The sequence below is a fragment of the Bos indicus genome, chromosome 15 (assembly GCF_029378745.1).
Source record: "Bos indicus isolate NIAB-ARS_2022 breed Sahiwal x Tharparkar chromosome 15, NIAB-ARS_B.indTharparkar_mat_pri_1.0, whole genome shotgun sequence".
NCBI classification, from domain to species: Eukaryota; Metazoa; Chordata; class Mammalia; order Artiodactyla; family Bovidae; genus Bos; species Bos indicus.
In genome coordinates, this window is record NC_091774.1 from 80,581,527 (window position 1) to 80,595,961 (window position 14,435).

The 14,435-nt window shown below is 40.5% G+C and overlaps 1 pseudogene; it reads right to left on the minus strand.

Annotated features, from left to right (window-relative positions):
- Positions 1 to 2,705: 2,705 nt before the first annotated feature.
- On the minus strand, positions 2,706 to 4,905 carry LOC109569138 (olfactory receptor 5G9-like; annotated as a pseudogene).
- Between the last annotated feature and the right edge of the window lie 9,530 nt (positions 4,906 to 14,435).

The following is a 14,435-nucleotide window of genomic DNA, read 5'->3' on the forward strand; positions in this document are numbered from 1 at the left end:
ACGCTCCAGATGGAAACTTCAGCCGGAATGTGAAAAGAAAGAATGACATGGGGAGACTAAGCTTTGGTGAGCAAGGCCCATAGCTTTATTTTCAACAGGGGCTTTTATACCCTAAGTTACACATAGAGGATAATAGGGGATGTGAAATCATGCAAAGTCAGCAGTCTTTGATCCTTATCAAAAACCAGGGTTTCTTTCCTGCAAATTTATTGTATACAAATGGTTTAGGTGATTTACATCATCTTCTGGCCAGAAGGCCTATTAACATTTTATGACTCTTGACAAAGGTTTATCAACCGTAAGACTTATTTTCTCTAAGAGTAATTATTTTAAGGTTTGACGCCATCCTCCGAAGGTGTTAGATAAAGTTACATTCCTATAGGGCAGATGTGCAGTGGGTTTACAACAAAGGAAATAATTTATTACCTTAAGGGTCTAAAGTTGCTAACACCAAGGCCACTACTTATTTTTTCTACATACCAACTATATTAATTAATACACATTCAAGGATACAACACAGGGGATGTGGAAACTTGGCAGCAAGCATTGGCTCATCGATGAAATCTTTTACTAGTTTTATTCTGACAGTTTCTAACTCTTTGAGAGGCTCTAAGCTATTTGAATATCTTAAGCTTCCTGTGCCCCTCAAGGCTGGGAGACTGTAAATAATCATATGCATAGCTGTAGGAGTCCGGGTAGACTTGTCAGGCAAGTTAGAGAGCTATCTGTGGGGTTTGGATTTAAACACTCCTAATGCCCAGGAACTTTATTAATTGGAGCTGTAAGTTAACTTTTTGTCAGAGAGAGCAAGATGGTGGTGGGGGACAGCCCCCAGTAATGTCAGAGGTGAGACCACAAAGCAATAAAGTAGGCAGACTCTGGTTTTGGGGGGTAGATGCTCGAGAATATCCAGGGGGACTCCTGAGGCTCGATCCCGCCTTTGCATATGCCGAGCCTCCTTCCTCATGACCTTTGTCATGAGTGGAGTGCCTCTCACCGGCTCCCGGCACTGACTTACTAGAAAAGACCCTGATGCTGGGAAAAATTGAGGGCAGGGGGATAAGGAGGCAACAGAGGATGAGATGGTTGGATGGCATCACCAACTCAAGGGACATGAGTTTGAGTAAACTCCAGGAGTTGGTGATAGACAAGGAAGCCTGGCATACTGCAGTCCATGGGGTCGCAAAGAGTTGGACATGACTGAGTGACTGAACTGAATTGAACTGTTAAACTTTATTCCTTCTTTATTCTATTCTATCCCTTTAAACAATTCTATTCTATTCCATCCTACCAAACTGATTTTATTAATATTCCCATTGTTGTTGTTCAGTCACTAAATCGTGTCCAACTCTTTGGAACTATCTCCTGGAATTGGCTCAAACTCATGTCAATATATGGTCAAATCTATCAGGTTTTTTCCCATAGTTATTTTAAGCTTAAAAAATGCACCGCTACCCCCATGTATCTTTACTGGTATTATGTTATGCTTATGTTTACCCATCATGATTTTCAAACCAAACCCCCACAAAATATCCGTTAAATATATGTACCACATCTTCTTTACTCATTTAACTATTTATGAACAATTAGGTTGCTTCCATATCTAGGCTATGTAAATAACACTTCTATGAACATTAGGGTACATATGTATTTTCAAATAAGTGTTTTTGTTTTCTTAGGATAGATACCCAGGAGTGGAGTTGTCATATTGTATGGTAGTCCCATTTTTAATCTTTTGAGGAACCTCCATATTGTTTTTCATAGTGGTTGCTTTAATTTACATCCCCACCCATGTGCACAAACGGTTCCCTTTTCCTCACATTTCACCAACACTTGTTATTACTTCTCTTTTTTAATTTTCCATTCTAACAGGTGTGAGGTGATAACTCACTGTGGTTTTACTCAACCATTAAAAAAAATGAAAATTTGCCATTTGTAACAACATGGATGGACCTGGAAGGTTTAATGCTTAGTGAGATAAGTTAGACAGAAAAAGACAGATGCTGTACATTTTCTCTCTCTCACACACACACATATAATTTTCCTCCATTCCATCAGAAGGTCTTTCAAGCATGAAATTCATTAGCAATAATCCCAAGGGCCTGTGTTACTATAAACAGGCTCTGTGGACCACTCCGTTTGTCAGGGTTGAACACAAATAGATCTTTAGTTCCTAAGATACACATAGCTCCTTTTATCAAGGCCATTCCAAAAAGTGGTGTGTACAGCCAGGGATTTCATTCCATTTATGAGGTTGAACGTAAAATCCCACATCATTTATTGTACCAATTCCTATCGATGGGAGCTAAATGTGAGTGCAAAACCTTGTGCAAACACTGGCATTTTAAAAGTCAAATTCCAAGGAATCAGCAGAAAAAGAAAATAGATATACAGAATTTTTATTTAAAATAGTAGTTAATATTAAATAATAAGCTTTTTCTGAAAATGATTGGACTATGAGGTGGCTGAAAGGAACCAGATTAAATGGGCTGTGGATTTGAACTATAACTTTGGCTTATTATACAGAAGAGATCAAGGCTTAAGGAATCCACGTTGATTGACAAGATGAATGAATAATTGGATGGATGAATGGATAAAGAGGTACCACTGCATCCCCAAATACTTGCAAGAGGCCTGGAACCTTAGGAATCCACACAGTCTGTCATTTTTAGCTTTTTCCTCCAATTTCCATTCTAGATAAGAATTTATGCCCTAGAAAACATCCTTTTCAACACGGCCCTATGGATGGTATCTTTGACCTCCTTATTCCTCAAGCTATAGGTAAATGGGTTCAACATGGGGATGCCTGCAGTATAAACCACAGACACCACTTTGTCAAGACCCAGGGAGACACAGGCACTAGGCTGGACATAAATAAAGAGAAGAGGGCCATACAAGATAGATACGGCTGTCTGGTGCGCAGAGCAGGTAGACGAGGTTTCACGTCTCCCATCAGCAGAGCGGATCTTCAGGGTGGGGATGAGGATGTCTGTGGAGGAGCCCAGGACAGTCAGGCCACTGAAGACGACCATAGCTCCAGCCACAACAAAAACCACCCACTTGCTGAGACTGGTGTCGGCACACAAGGGAAAGCAGAAGGGGCAAGTCACAGAAGAAGCGAGGGATGACATGGAGCTGCAGAAAGGAAGGCCAAAAGCATCATGTGTGCGTCATGGGGTTCACGAACCCAGTGACATAGGGACCCACCACCAGCTGGACTCAGAGTCTCTGGGACATGGTGACGTAATACCACAGTGGGTTTCAAATGGCGCCACAGCGGCCATAGGCCACGGACGCCAGAGAAAACACTCTGCTGGGACGAAGAACCCAAAGCACCCCTGTCGCAAAGCACAGCCCCGGAAAGTCAGAGAGCATCTTGGGGCTCACGACCAAAGAGAAGCACATGTCCACAAAAGACAAGTGACTGAGGAAAAAGTACATGGGGTGCAAAGGCGGGAATCCATGTGTATCAGAATAATCACACCCAAGTATCCTGTTAGGTTGATGAGGTAGAAACTCAGAAAGAGCAGGAAAAGGCAGACCTGCAATTGAGGGCTGAAATTCAAACCTCTGAAGACGAACTCTATGACCCTCATGTCGCTTTCATTAGCCGGGGACAGACTCTGGATTCCGCTGGAGAAGAGAAGAGAAATTTGGTAAACATGTCTTCAAAAAGGGGACACAGGAAAAAATAAACTAGTCCCTAGGAGAGTATACGACTTTTAGGTGCATGCTGTGGCTAAGGAAACAATAGTGAAATAGAGACCAGAGCAAAGGATCAGATTTGAAGCTATAATATTACAAGGCTCCATACGAATCCATCAATATATGGGTGAGAAAACGACAGCTTAGAAACTCAAATTCCCATAACCAATAGCAGAGAAAATTCCAGAATAACTTTCCAGTAATTTTAACTTCAGTGAAGTTTACCTGAGTTCACCAGGTGGGTACAGGCCTGGTGAAGTGATGTAGGAGAGTGAAATGAAACAAGCAGAGAAGAATGAGCCGCTGCTCAGTTTCAGGCCACGTGCTGTGCACTTTGGGATTACAGCTTAAGCCTTAGTGCACACTCTGCAAGTGCTCTGACCCTAGGAAAGTTACTTTTCTTCACCTGTGAAATAAGAGTAATAATAGTAACACCTACCTTGTAAATTGCTGTGAGGATTAAATGAGTTAATGCGTGCAAACATTTAACAGAGTCTTATTGAGTTCCTAGTAAGTGCACACTAATTATTGGCATTTGTGCCTTACATATTGTCTTTAACAAGCCTGCAAGCTAAACATCATTATTTCCTTTTACATAGGAGCAAAATAAAAGTTTAATCCGTGTTCCCTATTCTAGTGACTGGCAGAAGTGGGCACTGAGTATTTACCTGTCAAAACAGACTGTAATATTTCTTTTTTCACACTGTAACAGTGTTTCCTGTGTCTTCATAAATCCTTTCATCTTAAAGAGATTAAACATTGTACATTGCAATAGGAGTACACAATAATGCATTTTGGCTTCCTATTTTTTTGAGGTTATAGCCAATGGTCATTAGTGGGAAGCCCATAGGATAATAGAATGCTGAGTTGAAGCATCACTTTATGGAAACAATACATAGAAGAAACCATGAGAAAAGCCTGAAGTAGCCCACCTCTATATCCTCTATGTATTCTTTTTTCATGCACTATAAGAATGGCCTTGGTTAAGTCAACTGATCTCCTTGAACCTGAGTTGTTCAATCATTCATTGTTGGCCATGCTGGGATTTCATGGCTGAGCGGCTTTTTCCCTGGGTGCGGCAAGTGGAGGCTCCTCTCTAGTTGCGGTGCTCAGGCTTCTCATTGTGGTCCTTCTCCTGTTGTTAAGCACCAGCTCTAGGGTGCTCGGGCCTCGACAGTTGCAGCGTGTGGCCTCCACCATGAGCTCAATAGTTGTGGAGCACCCACTAAGCTGATCCACAGCAAGTTAGATCTTCCCAGGTCAGAGATCAAACCCATGCCTCCTGCATTGGCAGACTGATTCTTTACCATTGAGCAACAAAAGAAGCCCTTGCCCAGGCCTTCTGCATGACATTTTAATTTCTCAGTTTTTCAATGTGGCTTGATGCCTAAAATAGATTACTGTGCTCCAACAGGTGAGACCACGCAGGATGAGGAACACAGGTCTCCCTGGGGTTCAGAGCACTCAGGATAACAACAACACAGCCCACAATAATTCTTTCAGCAAGGAGAAAGGAAATCACCCAGATGGCTCAGACTGGAATTTGAATTGAATTCAGGGCTTTTCTTTTCCCCTTTTCCTCCTCTCTGACCCATTTTATACTCATGTTATAATATTTTGATCCAGTTGCAGAATCTAAACTTTTCTCTACCTAGGTTATCTCTTCTTAGATCTTCCTTAACCATCCATCAAAGACAAGGATAATGCCATCGTGGCCATGAATCAAATATAAAATTTATTTTCAATTTACTTCATTTATGTTCTCCTGAACTTGCTAAAAATCAGATAGGAAAAGGAACAGATAATGATTTAGAAGTTCTTAACGTTTCAATGGGGTCCCTCTTGTTTAAAGATGACAAGAAGAACTAAAGTAAAAACAAACCAAGTTGGTTAGCTTTCATCTCTTCCCTTACCTTCACACATAGAATGGGTCCAAATTTTCCACAGCCATTTGATTTTACTTTTTACTTTCTTCCAGAAAGAAAGTGTGGAAGACTCCACTGTGACACATACAGAGTCTTAGACAACTAGCTGAAAGTCCCCTGAATTAGTTGAATCATTTTCTGCTTGTTCTTATGGAAGATGTCCTGTCCCCAAAGTGTACTGTATCTTGGGAAAGAACAGTTAAGGGAAAGTGCAATTAAAATTCTGCTCCATAAACTCAGTCAGTCCAATGAGATCTATTTTCTGATAATTTTATATTTGTTTCTAACTGGATATAGGCTCTCCATTTTCTCTAGTTCCAAGATACACAGGAAACTCTATGGAATCCTTTGTAAATTAAAGTAGTAGAGGGGACTTCTCTGGTATCCAGTGGTATCCGGTATCCAGACCTTGTCTTCTGATGCAGGAGGTATCCCTGGTCGGGGAGCTAAGATCCCTTGTGCTTTGTGGCCAAAAAATAAAAAAATAATGTAAAATAGAAGCAGTATTGTAACAGACTCAATAAAGACTTTAAAAATGATCCATACCCCCCAAAAAAAAATCTTAAAAAATAATGAAGGAAATGTGAACAAGCTTTTATTGTGATTGATAAGCTGATGCTGCCACCTCGTGGCAATGTTTAATACCACCTTGAAAAGGAACTATAACAATGTTACTTCACTAAGAACTTTGCCTACACTTTATTTGAACACACCCTATATTCAATATAGGGGCAATATAGCAGAAAGTGGACTTCCCTGGTGGCTCAGACTGTAAGGAATCTGCCTGCAATGCCAGAGATGCAGATTAAATCCCTGGGCCAGGAAGTTCCTCTGGAGAAGGGAATGACCACCCACCTCAGTACTCTTGCCTGGAGAATTCCATGGACAGAGGAGCCTGGGGGCTACAGTCCATGAGTCGCAAAGAGTCAGACACAATTGAGCAACTAAAGCTTTCTATATGCACTGAAGCTTCCCTGGTGGCTCAAAAATAAAAAGTCTGCGGGCAATGCAGGAGACACAGGTCCCATCCTGGGGTTGGAAAGATCCCCTGGAGAAGGAAATGGCAGCCCACTCCAGTATCTTTGCCTGGAGAATTCCATGGCAGAGGAGCCTGGTGGGCTATAGTCCATAGGGTCACAGAGTCAGACACGACTGAGTGATTATCACTTTCACCCCACTGTATTCACTGAGACCCTGTTAAATAGGAGATGAATAAAAAGGTAGAGGGGAATCTTTCATTAAGAATGTGAAATAGTGCATCTCATGGTACTGAAGGTACAACAAATTTTAACAAACTTTGACCCTCTTGTTTTCAAGTAATTTTGTAAAGTAATCAGCCTCTATAAATAAATTTAATTTTTAAAAATGTAAAAAAATTAAAATTGGGTTTATAACAGTTTAGAAAATAAGGTCATTTTGAGGGAATCTTTATTAATATGATGTTGGAGCAGGACTAGCATGAGTCTTAGAAGTTAATGTTTTGTCGTGTTCCTTTCAAAATACCTTGAGATAGATTTGTTGTTGTTGTTTAGTCACTAAGTTGTGTCAGATTCTTTGCAACTCCATGGACTGTAGCCCGCTGGGCTCCTCTGTCCGTGGAATTTCCCACGCAAGAATTCTGGAGTGGATTGTCATTTCCTTCTTCAAGGGATCTTTCCGATTCCTGAATCGAATCTATGTCTCCTGCATTGGCAGGTGGATTCTTTACTGCTGAGCCACTGGGGAAGCCTAAGATAGAGTTAACAAATTTCTAGTGAATAAACTACTTGGGAGTCGTATATTTTCCTAGACCCTGACGATAAAGAAGTAGTGTTTCTCCAGGACATTCGATAAATAAGAATTCCTCTTTTCCTGGGCTACTAAAACTTTATAAAGTTAATTAGGAACAGATATTGTCTTATGCCTATAAAGATGATAATATGGAATTTTTATTAACTTGAAGAGTATTGTACACCCATGGCTGATTCATGTGAATGTATGGCAAAAGCCACTACAATACTGTAAAGTAATTAGCCTCCAATTACAATAAATTAATTTGCAAAAATAAAAAAATTTAAAAATTATCTTACTTAAGTATAAAAAAAGAAAGCTATTGCATTTACTTTGCAAATCAAATTTAAAAATCAACAAAACCTACAGTCAATACTGCTATAAATATGTTTTTATATAAAAAAGAATATTGATAATAAAAATAGTAAAATCTCACTTACAATCTTCTGAGCACTTTTTTATGATCTCTTACTTATTTTTATATTCATACAGTGCCTCACATAATGTTATCCCCATTTAATAGATGAGCAAAATAAATTGTTTGTTTAAATTATCTGTAATACCAAATACTGCTTCTTATTTTAAATTTTTCATTATGTAGTCTCACTTGCATAACCTAAAATTAATTGGGACATTCCCATTTAACTTCTCTCTTTCTGCCTCTGTCTCTGCCTCTCTGCCTCTCTCACACACACAAAAATCTAAGCACATTAAAAATGAGGGTTTTTTTTTTTTTTCAGAGTGTTTCTCACATTGCTCTGGCATAGGAAATTGTGAAAATGGTGTCTTTCTCTCACCAAAATATCTTCTTTAAACCTTTCTCTATCTTTCCTCAAAGTTTCATTTCAAATGTGTTTATCTGTCTGACCAGATCTCTCTTTTTCCTTCTTTGGCAACAGAATTACTCTTTTATTATAAATAACTTGTCCATCCTAGACCTGGTAGGGCTGTCAATCATGAGACCCTGCCTCTCCCAAATCACTGACATAAGCACTTGCTCCAGCAGAGAAAACCAGTGAGGAAACCCCAACATTCTGGACAGAGCCACCAGATTACTAAGCACGAGTTGGGTCAAAATCAGCATTTGTTTCTCTTGAATGGTGTCAACTGGAGAGAGAGACAGTAAATAGAAACTATTTCTTTACTATCTTCTCTGAATATTACTATATTTTAATGCTGCTGCTGCTGCTAAGTTGCTTCAGTCGTGTCCGACTCTGTGCAACCCCATAGACGGCAGCCCACCAAGCTCCTCTGTCCATGGCATTCTCCAGGCAAGAACACTGGAGTGGGTTGCCATTTACTCCTCCAATGCATGAAAGTGAGAAGTCAAAGGGAAGTCACTCAGTCGTGTCCGACTCTTAGCGACCCCATGGACTGCAGCCTACCAGGCTCCTCCGTCCATGGGATTTTCCAGGCAAGAGTACTGGAGTGGGGTGCCAATGCCTTCTCCAATATTTTAATGTACTAAACCTAAAAACCAAGTCAACAGTCAACCAAAGTATGGTACAGATATGCTGTTTCCACCTTCTGCCTCCAAAATAGGCATCTGGGTTAATTTGAATTAGGATTGCCTATTCCTATGATGGAGAAGGCAATGGCGCCCCACTCCAGTACTATTGCCTGGAAAATCCCTTGGGCACAGGAGCCTGGTAGGCTGCAGTCCATGGGGTCACTGAGAGTCGGACACGACTGAGCAACTTCACTTTCACTTTTCACTTCCATGCACTGGAGAAGGAAATGGCAACCCACTCCAGTGTTCTAGCCTTGAGAATCCCAGGAATGGGGGAGCCTGATGGGCTGCCATCTATGGGGTCGCACAGAGTCAGACACGACTGAAGAGACTTAGCAGCAGCAGCAACATTCCTATGATATAAAACTCAAAATAAGTGATTTTTTTAAAGTATTTAAAAGAATTTGTTTTTGCCACAATACAGGACTAATACGGTTGTACAAAGTATCAGGGATACGAATGCTTCCTCATGGTCCAAAATGATTGCTCAAGTTCCAGCCATCAAAGCTGCATTCCAGGTCGCACAAGGGAGCTAGCTGAGAAGAAAGGCACTCTCTGAAAGTATAAGAAGACTTCCTATAGGTGCCTCACAAATCTTCCACTTACCCATCAGGACTTAGTAACATGTCAACACCCAATTACAAAGGACGATGAGAAATGCAGTCTTTTATACTGGCTTCCCAGGTAGCACTGGTGGTAAAAAAACCCACTTGTCAGTGCAGGAGACATAAGATATGCGGGTTCAATCCCTGGGTCCAGGAGATCCCCTGGAGAAGGAAATAGTAACCCACTCCAGTGTTCTTGCCTGGAGAATCCCACGGACAGAGAAGAGTCAGACACAATGAAAGCAACTTAGCACTCATGCATACAGGTTTCAATGTACCAACCAAACACAGGTCATCTGTTAAAGATGGGCAGAATGAAATACTGCTGTTTCTTCAGTAGTTTCTGCCACAGAAGTATATGGGGTCCGTTTGACTTCTCCTCATCTGTTATTTTTCCTCAGTGATCTGACTATGATGATGGCATTAATACAATAGCTAGAAGTATAAGCTTTACTGTCTGAGGATCTGAGTTGGAACCCCCAACCCCACTACAAACCAGCTGCACGATCCTGCCTCCACTGCAAGATACACTCCACCTCTTTATGCTCTTCTTTCATAATAATACTGGTCACAGTTTGATTTGTCTTTATTTGCAAGCCTCTCTCCTCTCAATGCGTTACTCCCCTGGTGGCTCAGAGGTTAAAGCGTCTGCCTGCAATGCGGGAGACCTGGGTTAGATCCCTGGGTAGGGAAGATCCCCTGGAGAAGGAAATGGCAACCCACTCCAGTATTCTTGCCTGGAGAATCCCATGGACGGAGGAGCCTGGTGGGCTACAGTCCATGGGGTCGCAAAGAGTCAGATACAACTGAGCGACTTCACTTTCTTTCTTTCTTTCTCCTCTCAATGGAATGTAAGCTCCATGTAGGAAGGGTCTTTGCTTGTGTGGCTCACAGATAAATCCTCAGAACCTGGGATACTGCCTACTAAGCATCATGTTATTATAAGTCATCACAAGTGTATTTGTTAATTGTATAAATTATTTTGGCAATTAAAGCTCCTGTTGAGAAGAATAGTTAATAAGAATAGTCCAATTAAAAATATTTAGGATATATAATTTAAATAGGCAAAATAATATTCCATAAGAAATCTTTTCAAATATTACATGTACATACACAGAAAAATCCTGGAAGAATATAAACAAATGATTTAACACAAATGTTCTGTACAGACCAACCATATTATATAAGGACTTTTGTTTTTTAATATCCCATTAGCTCACAAAATAAATTGTATGCATTGATGTATTGCTGAGTTCTACATATACTATACAAATACACACGTACAAGAAATAACTTAAATAAACATATGAAAATAGCTGCAGTTTGTATATGTGACTAGTACAACTACATGTGATTTGTGTCTCTTTCGTGTTCTGTTTTCCAAATATTCTAGAGTGATTTAAGTATCAGCTCCAGAAGTGTCTTTTATTATACTTCCTAGGCAACAACAAAAATATTTTTAAACTTTAGTCACATATATTTTATATTCTTATTAGTTTTTTGTTGGATTTTTACACTAAATTGTATAATAACCCAAGAAAGTTGAAATATCCTCTCAATTAAAAAAAAAATGCCCATTTTTAAAGAGTGGTAAAAACCATGGTCCAAGAAAGTAATTTATGGAATCTCCAGGATGGTCAAAACCTCTTGTCACACTCAAAGGGACCTTTTGTGAAGGATACAGACAAATCTACTCTCCATCAGCATCAGGATATCTGACTTCAACCCCATTATGTTTGGCTTTGAAATGGTTCAAGTGAGATTTGGGGACGGTGTGGTCATGGACCCATAACCCTGAGTTTAGATGGGAGCCACTTTCAGCTAGATGGAAGGTCCACTCTTTGAATGAGCTCCACTTAAAGCCTCCACAGACTTGACAAAGTAGAACGTCTACTCGGATAATCCGTGTGTTTCACGGAATTTTCAAACACCTGAAGAAGACCCGATTCATGTTGATGTATGGCAAAACCAATACAATATTGTAAAGTAATTAACCTCCAATTAAAATAAATAAATTTATATTAAAAAAAGAAGACCCGAGAGCCCCTAATCCTTTCTAAAGTTTGGGTTCTGCATCAAGAGATATTCAGATGCTCAGGGACTTACAGTAAACACTGTATCCTCTTTCCTGATCAATTACTCTTTCTTAAATTGTTTATAAATCTTTCCTTCTTTGATTGAAACATAAAATAAGGTATAGTTTGCCCTGATGGAGTCTTCAGACATGAGATGAAGAAATTCTAAGCCTATAGGACTACACTGTTCCTAGCATCATTTTATCTCCCCAGAGATGCAAGAGTCAGTCTTTCTAGAGGAGGAGGATGAACTGTGGTTTGCATCAATTACTGCTGAGATTCAGAGTGGTCACTGGATGACTGTGAATGAATTCTCTGGCTTTTTTCTTATGTAGCTATCCTCCCAGATTGTTTGAAAGGGGCCCAGAGTCATCTCACTTGGCCTAGGGGAAACATGTGAGTCATGAAGCTCCCTGTAGCCTTAGGCTCACCCAGAACTACCTGGACCCAAATAACTCAGGCGTAGTAGGTTTTTGTATTCTTGCCACCTCTTCTTACTATCTTCTGCTTCTGTTAGGTCCATACCATTTCTGTCCTTTACTGAGCCCATTTTTGCATGAAATGTTCCCTTGATATCTCTAATTTTCTTGAAGAGATTTATAATCTTTCCCATCCTATTCTTTTCCTCTATTTCTTTCAACTGATCACTGAGGAATGCTTTATCTCTCCTTGCTATTCTTTGGAATTCAGCATTCAAATGGGTATATCTTTCCTTTTCTCCTTTGCTTTTGGCTTCTCTTCTTTTCACACCTATTTGTAAGGCCTCCCCAGACAGCCATTTTACTTTTTTGTATTTCTTTTTCTTGGGGATGGTCTTGATTCCTGTCTCCTGTAAAATGTCATGAACCTCTGTCCACAGTTCATCAAGCACTCTGTCTATCAGATCTAGTCCCTTAAATCTATTTCTCATTTCCACTGTATAGTCACAAGGGATTTGATTTAGGTCATACCTGAATGGTCTAGTGGTTTTCCCTACTTTCTTCAATTTAAGTCTGAATTTGGCAATAAGGAGTTCACGATCTGAGCCATAGTCGGCTCCTGGTCTTGTTTTTGCTGACTGTATAGAGCTTCTCCATCTTTGGCTACAAAGAACATAATCAATCTGATTTCAGTGTTGACCATCTGGTGATGTCCATGTGTAGAGTCTTCTCTTGTGTTGTTGGAAGAGGGTGTTTGCCATGACCAGTGCGTTCTCTTGGCAGAACTCTATTAGTCTTTGTCCTGCTTCATTCTGTACTCCAAGGCCAAATTTGCCTGTTACTCCAGGTGTTTCTTGACTTCTTACTTTTGCATTCCAGTGCCCTATAATGAAAAGGACATCTTTGTTGGGTGTTAGTTCTAAAAGGTCTTGTAGGTCTTCATAGAACCATTCAACTTCAGCTTCTTCAGCATTACTGGTTGGGACATAGACTTGGATTACTGTGATATTGAATAGTTTGCCTTGGAAATGAACAGAGATCATTCTGTCGTTTTTCAGATTGCATCCAAGTACTGCATTTTGGACTGTTTTGTTGACTATGATGGCTACTCCATTTCTTCTAAGGGATTCCTGCCCACAGTAGTAGGTATAATGGTCATCTGAGTTAAATTCACCCATTCCAGTCCATTTTAGTTCCCTGATTCCTAGAATGTCAATGTTCTCTCTTTCCATCTCCTGTTTGACCACTTCCAATTTGCCTTGATTCATGGACCTAACATTCCAGGTTCCTATGCAATATGGCTCTTTACAGCATTGGACCTTGCTTCTATCACCAGTCACATCCACAACTGGGTATTGTTTTTGCTTTGGCTCCATGTCTTAATTCTTTCTGGAGTTATTTCTCCACTGATCTCCAGTAGCATATTGGGCACCTACTGACCCTGGGAGTTCCTTTTTCAGTATCCTATCATTTTGCCTTTTCATGCTGTTCATGGGGTTCTCAAGGCAAGAATACTGAAGTGGTTTGCCATTCCCTTCTCCAGTGGACCACATTCTGTCAGACCTCTCCAACATGACCCATCCACCGTGGGTGGCCCAACAGGCATGGCTTAGTTTCATTGAGTTAGACAAGCTGTGGTCCGTGTGATCAGATTGGCCTGTTGTCTGTGATTATGGTTTCAGTGTGTCTGCCCTCTGAGGCCCTCTCTCAGTGCCTACCGTTTTACTGGGGTTTCTCTTTCCTTGGACGCGGTTTTTGGTCTCTGGGTGACTTTTTTAATGTTGCCATATATATCTTCTAATCCAAAATCATAGGTTAATTAGATCACATTTGTGACAGTATAACATCAAAATTAGTATTAGAAATTCAACTGTCAGAAAACTTATTAGAGGTTGGGACAGGGAAAAACAAGGGAATGCTCTAGAAATTTTCTTTGTTGCAGAGGTCTAATAACGGTATTTTAAGTAATTGTGTATGTGGTTCAGAGGGCTTCCCAGATGGTGCTATTGGTAAAGAACCCACCTGCCAATGCAGGAGACATAAAAGATACGGGTTCTTTCACCGGGTGGGGAAGATCCCCTGGAGTGGGACATGGCAACCCACTCCAGTATTCATGCCTAGAGAATCCCATTGGCAGAGGAGCCTGGTGAGCTACAGTCCACAGAGTCACAAGTAGTCAGACAAGATGGAAGCGATGTAGCACTCTTACTTGTGGTTCAAAGTCAAGATGAAGAGCAATCTCTTGGCCCCAGGATTTGATGCGCTGAGTATGGGGTTTGAACTTTATTCTTTTCCTGGGAAACTGAGAAGCAATCATGGCATCCAAATGACAGGAATGTACATTCTGATCAAGCAGCCTCTCCTTTTCCCATTCATTCAGAAGTCTTGCTAAGTGGCATCGAATCATAGGAACATTCCCAGTTCAT